Source organism: Leopardus geoffroyi, chromosome B1, assembly GCF_018350155.1.
Source record: "Leopardus geoffroyi isolate Oge1 chromosome B1, O.geoffroyi_Oge1_pat1.0, whole genome shotgun sequence".
Taxonomy (NCBI): domain Eukaryota; kingdom Metazoa; phylum Chordata; class Mammalia; order Carnivora; family Felidae; genus Leopardus; species Leopardus geoffroyi.
The window spans coordinates 95,234,140-95,240,617 of NC_059327.1; the positions used below are offsets into that span (position 1 = coordinate 95,234,140).

The 6,478-nt window shown below is 34.3% G+C and overlaps 1 pseudogene; it reads right to left on the minus strand.

Annotated features, from left to right (window-relative positions):
• Positions 1 to 793: 793 nt before the first annotated feature.
• On the minus strand, positions 794 to 948 carry LOC123596646 (annotated as a pseudogene).
• Positions 949 to 6,478: the final 5,530 nt, after the last annotated feature.

Genomic DNA, 6,478 nt, shown 5'->3' on the forward strand with positions numbered 1-6,478 from the left:
TTAATTCAGGAGATATATGGGTCCTTACATAGAAATGTAAGGATTGTATAGAGAATAGTTGGTAATTTACATAGAGGAATAGTCCAATATTTGAATAAAAGCACTTGAAAGTAAATATTGAAAGTAAATAATATCATTTTTTGAAAATTTATTTTTAAGTCTTGGTTAAAGCTTCAAGGGTCTTATGAGAAATCTAAAACAACCTAAAATTGAAATTTCGAGTTTTTTTTCCTTTGCTATCTTTTTTAGTTGTTTTGTTGTTGTTTTTCTGTTTTGTTTTTGTTTTTAATGAATTTTGACTTCATCTTAAATCTCAAAAACAGCATGCTAAATGCTACTCCTTGCTTATTTGTTTTCCTCTACAGGGCCTAAATCACACTCTGGTGGACAATATTAAATATATCAGATAATGTTCAAGCCTGAGACATTTAAAAGATCAAGGATCCATTTGGTTATCTACCTGTCTGCAGCCTAGAATATATTATTTTGCCCCCAAGTTGCTTCCCTATCAAAATACAGATTGCTTCATGTTAACTTTCATTTCTAATTCTGTTTTACCAATGACCTCCTATTTCTACAATGTGCAAGACCCTGTGGAATAAATTGTCAAAATGCTTTGAATGGAATAACACTCACGATTCCTGTTAACAGTAATGAGACCTATGTGAGGACCCCCAGTCACCAGTGTGAGGCCACACTGCCCTGAAGTGCTCCAAATCCCTACTGAAAGCTTTAAAGTTAATGTCATTATCAGAAATGTACTAATGATAATTTTATTTTATATTTTTCTCCTAGTTATTACTCATTTTTTATTGATACTGTATAAATTGGAGAAGAAAACAGAAATATTTCTTTTAGAGAAGCAAGAATTTATTTGTTTGGACTCATATATTGAACTGATAAGAACAGATACTACACTTGATCTTAGCCAAAAGGCCGAGAAGCGATGGACTCATATATTGAATGGACAGGCAGGAGGTGATGCAGTCAATGGTGAGTGACACATTATGTTTCCTGGAGCTACCTGTGTGGCATCTTACAATCTTTTGTTACGTTTCCTATGGTTTTTGCAAAATTCTACTTCAGAATTATCCCCCGCCTGGATGCATTAAGGGCATGAGGCTTTTCATTTACAAAACCCTCGGTGATCACCCTTTGCAGTCTGCTGGTAAGTAGAAAAGCTGGCTAGATTGAAGTATTTGCTGTTATGTGATTTTCAAGGGAAGCTCTTAGGACTGAGACATGCATTGATTGACATCTCCATTGTATTAGGTTTCTTGTGCCAAAGAAAAGATTACAGAAGTGGTACTTAGCCATTGAGTAATTATGACTCTCTCCCTCTGAATCTTCTAGTCAGAAGAAACCCAAAGCTACTCTCTTTAAACAGAATTGGTGACTCATATTCTGGTGGACAAGTAGGTTCTTGTCTTCTTCAGGGAAACAACTGCCCAGATAATGAGTTGAATGAGACTGTTTTTGGACTTCACCTATTTCTGTTTCAACCAGCATTACATTTAATCAGAAAATAATTATATCAATATATTAGAAAATACAGAGATAATTCTTCATAACTTAGGTGTCCTCTATAACAATTAAAAAAAGATATAGAAGGGGAGCCTGGGTGGCTCAGTAGGTTGAGCATCCGACTTCAGCTCAGGTCACAATCTCGCGGTCCGTGAGTTTGAGCCCTGCGTCAGGCTCTGGGCTAATGGCTTGGAGCCTGGCGGCTGCTTCCGATTCTGTGTCTCCCTCTCTCTCTGCCCCTCCCCCGTTCACGCTCTGTCTCTCTCTGTCTCAAAAATAAATAAAAACGTTTAAAAAAAAAGATATAGAAAAAAAAAAAAGAATTTCTATGCCCTTCAGTCAAAAATCTTATTTCATAATTTGGTCATTAGGATGAGCACAGTCATTGAGCACTTGCTTTAGCTAACAATTTTAGGTCCTGAGATACAAATAGCTTTATTAATTAAATAGTAGATAGCTCTGTAAACACCCTCCTGCCACACACATGTATGCACAACACACACCCACACCCACACACACACAAATATACACACACAAAGTAAAGGACTACTTTATACAAGTTACATATTTGAAGGAAAAAGAGGAAAATCTTTTCAAGAGTCACATGTATTTATGATCTTGACCAATAAATTCAAACATGGAAAATCTTAAATATTCAGCTAAAATTGAACATGTACTATGTACTGAAACCTGTGTGAAGTACTTTGCATGTATTAATTCATTTAATCCTCAGAATACCTATAAAATGGGCACTAATCTTATTCCCAATGATCTATGCAGAATTTTTCTTAAGAATATTGCACATATTTCCATCTGATTTATTCAAAATGCAGTTGGCAAATACTATAATTTTCACACTGATCTCTTCATATTCTCTGAATACCTTAGCATTCAAAAGTTATTCTAACAGATTTGAATGTTTGGTAATCAGTACACTGAAATGCAAACTTTATAGATAAGAAATATATGGAACCTGGTTTCATGGGAGAAGATAAATATGAAGTGTATACCTTTGTAAATCTCTTGAAATGCTTTGATAAGAATTACCTTCTATGTCCTTTGTTTCATTCCACTTTTCCAACCCTTCTGGTCCCACAGCCAAGTAGATTGTTTCATATTCTAATAATCATCTTGTTCAGTTAAATCTCCATAAGTGATTGTACTTTCCCCACTAATCATGGTGAGTTGTTAAGGCTTGATAAGAGAGTATAAATTATTTTATATGGCTAATTGCCCAAGACTATCATAAACAAAGAAGAAAGATGCCCCATATAATAATGTCACTAATGGGAACCATATTAAAAGAGATTACAAGGAAAGGATAAATTTGAGTAATATTTTGTACTTGAAGCCTTCAAGACTTGATGAATAGTTGGTATGGGGGTTAAAGGGGAAGAGAATCCACTGTGATGCCCAGATTTATAGCTAGGCCAGTGCCATAAACAAAAGGAGAGTTGAGACAAATTGCCCACCTTTAGGGAAGAGACAACAGAGAGAATATGCAAATATAATGAAATAATTCACATGTATATCTTCATTAGGTTTTTATGTATTCAGCTCAGCAGGTTATGAAGTTATAGTATCAGTTATAACATCTAAACAGCTATATCAGACACCTCTAACCACATCAGCCCATTTACATTCTATATTGGCTTTACCTCTTACTCCAGCTCCTACCTCAGAGGTCAGTTCCAAGCAGGTTTCTACCTGCTCCCTACCAGTGCAACCTGACAGCACCCACCTAGCGCACCCTACACCTCTTATGTCCTGTTCCAGGGCTCTTTTGATCCCAAGATTCAGAAAGGCCCAAGAGAACCCATTGACATTCGCACATGTCTAATCCAGAAATTAGGGAGTTAACTTCTGTCCATGACCTCGCCTTTGACTAATGGGAAATGGGAATGAATAGATCAATGTTTTCCCTTTGATTACTTGGACAGAGAGTTCTGACCCTCATGTCATAGTCTCCTCAGAAAGTCCCATGGCATAAAAGCAGTGTCATCCCTCCCTGTGGCCAAGCCCATAATCATCTTTGTGCTGTTCCCCTTTCCCTGTTTCACTCTTCTTGCCCCTCCCTCTTGCTCCCTGAAGTCATTTCATGAATAAACTAGCTACATGCTGGGCTCTGCTTCACGTCTCATGCTCTGTTTTCTGGGAAGCCACACTAGGGCAGTGGGCAAGGTGAATTTTAAACTTAAACAGCAAATGAGAAATGTGTAATATAAACTTTTTGCTGCAACCCAATAGCTTATGTTGGTAAGTCAAATAACTGAAAACTTACAATTTAATTTATTTCGGAATTAATTCTTGTTATTAATAACAAAGAGAATTTGAAAAATTAACAGTACTGCATTATAAGGTACTAAATTCTGGACTTTTATACTGCACTAACAGATATTAGTAATTCAAAAGTGGTTGAGCATAGTATTATTTTAAATATTGGCAAGTCAACAATGCAGCATGAGTAAATATATTATTAGCAAAGTTCCTAATGTGTAATATTGTATTTTCTATACTATATAGTACAGAAAATGGAAAGGACTTCCATTAAATAATGCAGAAGTCTGTATTCATTATATTGAATCCTGAATTATTTCTGTAGATGCAAATATATGTTTTCCCTCCCTCACAAAGGATAATAAAGAATAAAACTGTAGACATTTGGTAATTTATATAGTTGTTGAGCATATTTGCATCTAGGCATTAGGATATATGTCAAAATAGTCCAGATTAAAAATGTAACAATAAAACTAAAATTATCACATTAAACAATATTTGGATTAATGATGCTATTCTTAATATCTCTAAATAATTATCATTGCTATAATGTTAGAAAAATTTTAGTTATAGATATTAGAGTAGAAAAATAAAAGCCCAGAGACTGCCTGTATTTAGTGAGATTTCCTGACAGTAATCCTGCTTAAAATAGGGCTTTTCTTGCAAGAGCCTATTTATGAAGCCCTTTGATAACCTTTGTATATATTCACAGATTGAATCATGGGTGGAAAGCATGGAATTGTGGTATAAGTCTTTCTAAAAGCAGCTTTCCATTTATATGATAGTTTAGAATGGAAAGCTTAGAAGAAACTAATAAGGATGTAGTGTAAATCAACCAGGCCAGGAGGCATAATGTTACTAACATAAGTGGTTTGCATCAATATGTCACAACCCCTAATACCTTATAGTATGTAACTTCAATTCTGAGTCTTTGAAAAGATTGTCACTTATGCAATTACCATTCCTTCCTCTTAGTAGCAATCAAACCTTTCCTTGAGGATGTTACATAGAACTACCACCTAAATATAAGTGGGTTGCTAAGCATATGCCAACAGACAAGAACAGGCACCCAGCAGTGGGACTCCAGAAGCATAATTCTGCACTCTTATTTAAGAGTGCTATACATCAACTTTGTGTTTGGTTTTTATTCAGCACAGAACACAAATGTTCATCCCAAATGCACTTGCTTTGGGGAGAAAATGAGAAAAAGCATTAATTTCCAAAAGCTTGGGGATTTTTAAAAAGTGTCAAAAATGACTAAGTTTGGAGGTAAGAAAGTTTTTCTGTTTGTTTATTTTATTTTGTTGTTTTTTTTTTGTTTGTTTTTACTATTTTATAAAGCCTCACATATACCAAGTTAGTTTAGTGGCTAAATACAGAAATGTTAATCTGGCTGTATTTAATGCCTGCTATTTAACTGGAAAAGTTTAAACAGAATTTTGCCTTTACGCTGAGTAGCTCTGCAAAGTCAGTTATTTTAAAAAGTGTGTCTTGCACAGGTCTGCCTCTCCTGAAATAAGAAAATATGGATTATTAGGTTCATTTCCTTAAGTCAAGCCTCAACAAGGTCTTAAATTAAAAAATAACAAATCATTATCACCTAACACCTATTAAGATGGCTTTTATCAAAAAGACAAGAAATAACATGTGCCAGCAAGAATATGGAGAAAAGAGACCCTTGTACACAGTTGGTGGGAATGTAAATTGGTGCAGCCACTATAGAAAACAGTATGGAAGTTTCCAAAAATTAAGAATATAACTACCACATGGTCCAGCAATCCCACTTCTGGGTAGATATCCAAAGGAGAGGAAATCAATATCTTGAGATTCCTACACTGCCATGTTCACCGCAACATTATTCACAATAGACAAGATCTGGAAATAACCTAAGTGCCTATTTTCAGATGAATGGATAAAGAAGACGTGCTACACACACACACATATATTTCCTTCTTTCAGCTGAATAATATTCCATTGTGTGTATATGTATATATGTGTATTATTGTGTGTATGTATATATGTATGCATATATGTATATAATATATATGTATATTATGCATTATATGTATGTGTGTATACATATCTATATACATGCATACATACATACATACACACAATGATATACATATATACACATACATACATACACACAATGAAATGTTATTCAGCAATAAGAAAATCCTGCCATTTGCAACACCATGGATGAACCAGAGGACATTATGCTACATGAAATAATCCAGACCAAGAAAGATACTGTATGATCTCTGTATATGTGAAAATTAAGAAAAAAAAGTCAAACTCATAGAAATAGAGAATAGAATTGTGATTAGCAGAGACTGAGGAATGGAGGAAATGGAGAGATGCTGGTCAAAGGGTACAAGTCTTTAATTATAAGAAGAATAAATTCTGGGGATTTAATGAATAGAATGGTGACTATAATTAATAATTCTGTATTGTATCCTTGAAATTTGCCAAGAGTATAGATCTTAAGCATTTTCACTACAAAAAAATAAGAAGTGGTAACTGTGAGGTGATGGATGTGTTAATTAACCTGACTGCGGTAATCATTTCACAACAAATAGGTATATCAAATTATCATGTTGTATACTTTAAATATATACTTTTATTTGTCAGTTATACTTCAATAAAGCTGAAGAAAACTAACAAAATATTTTTA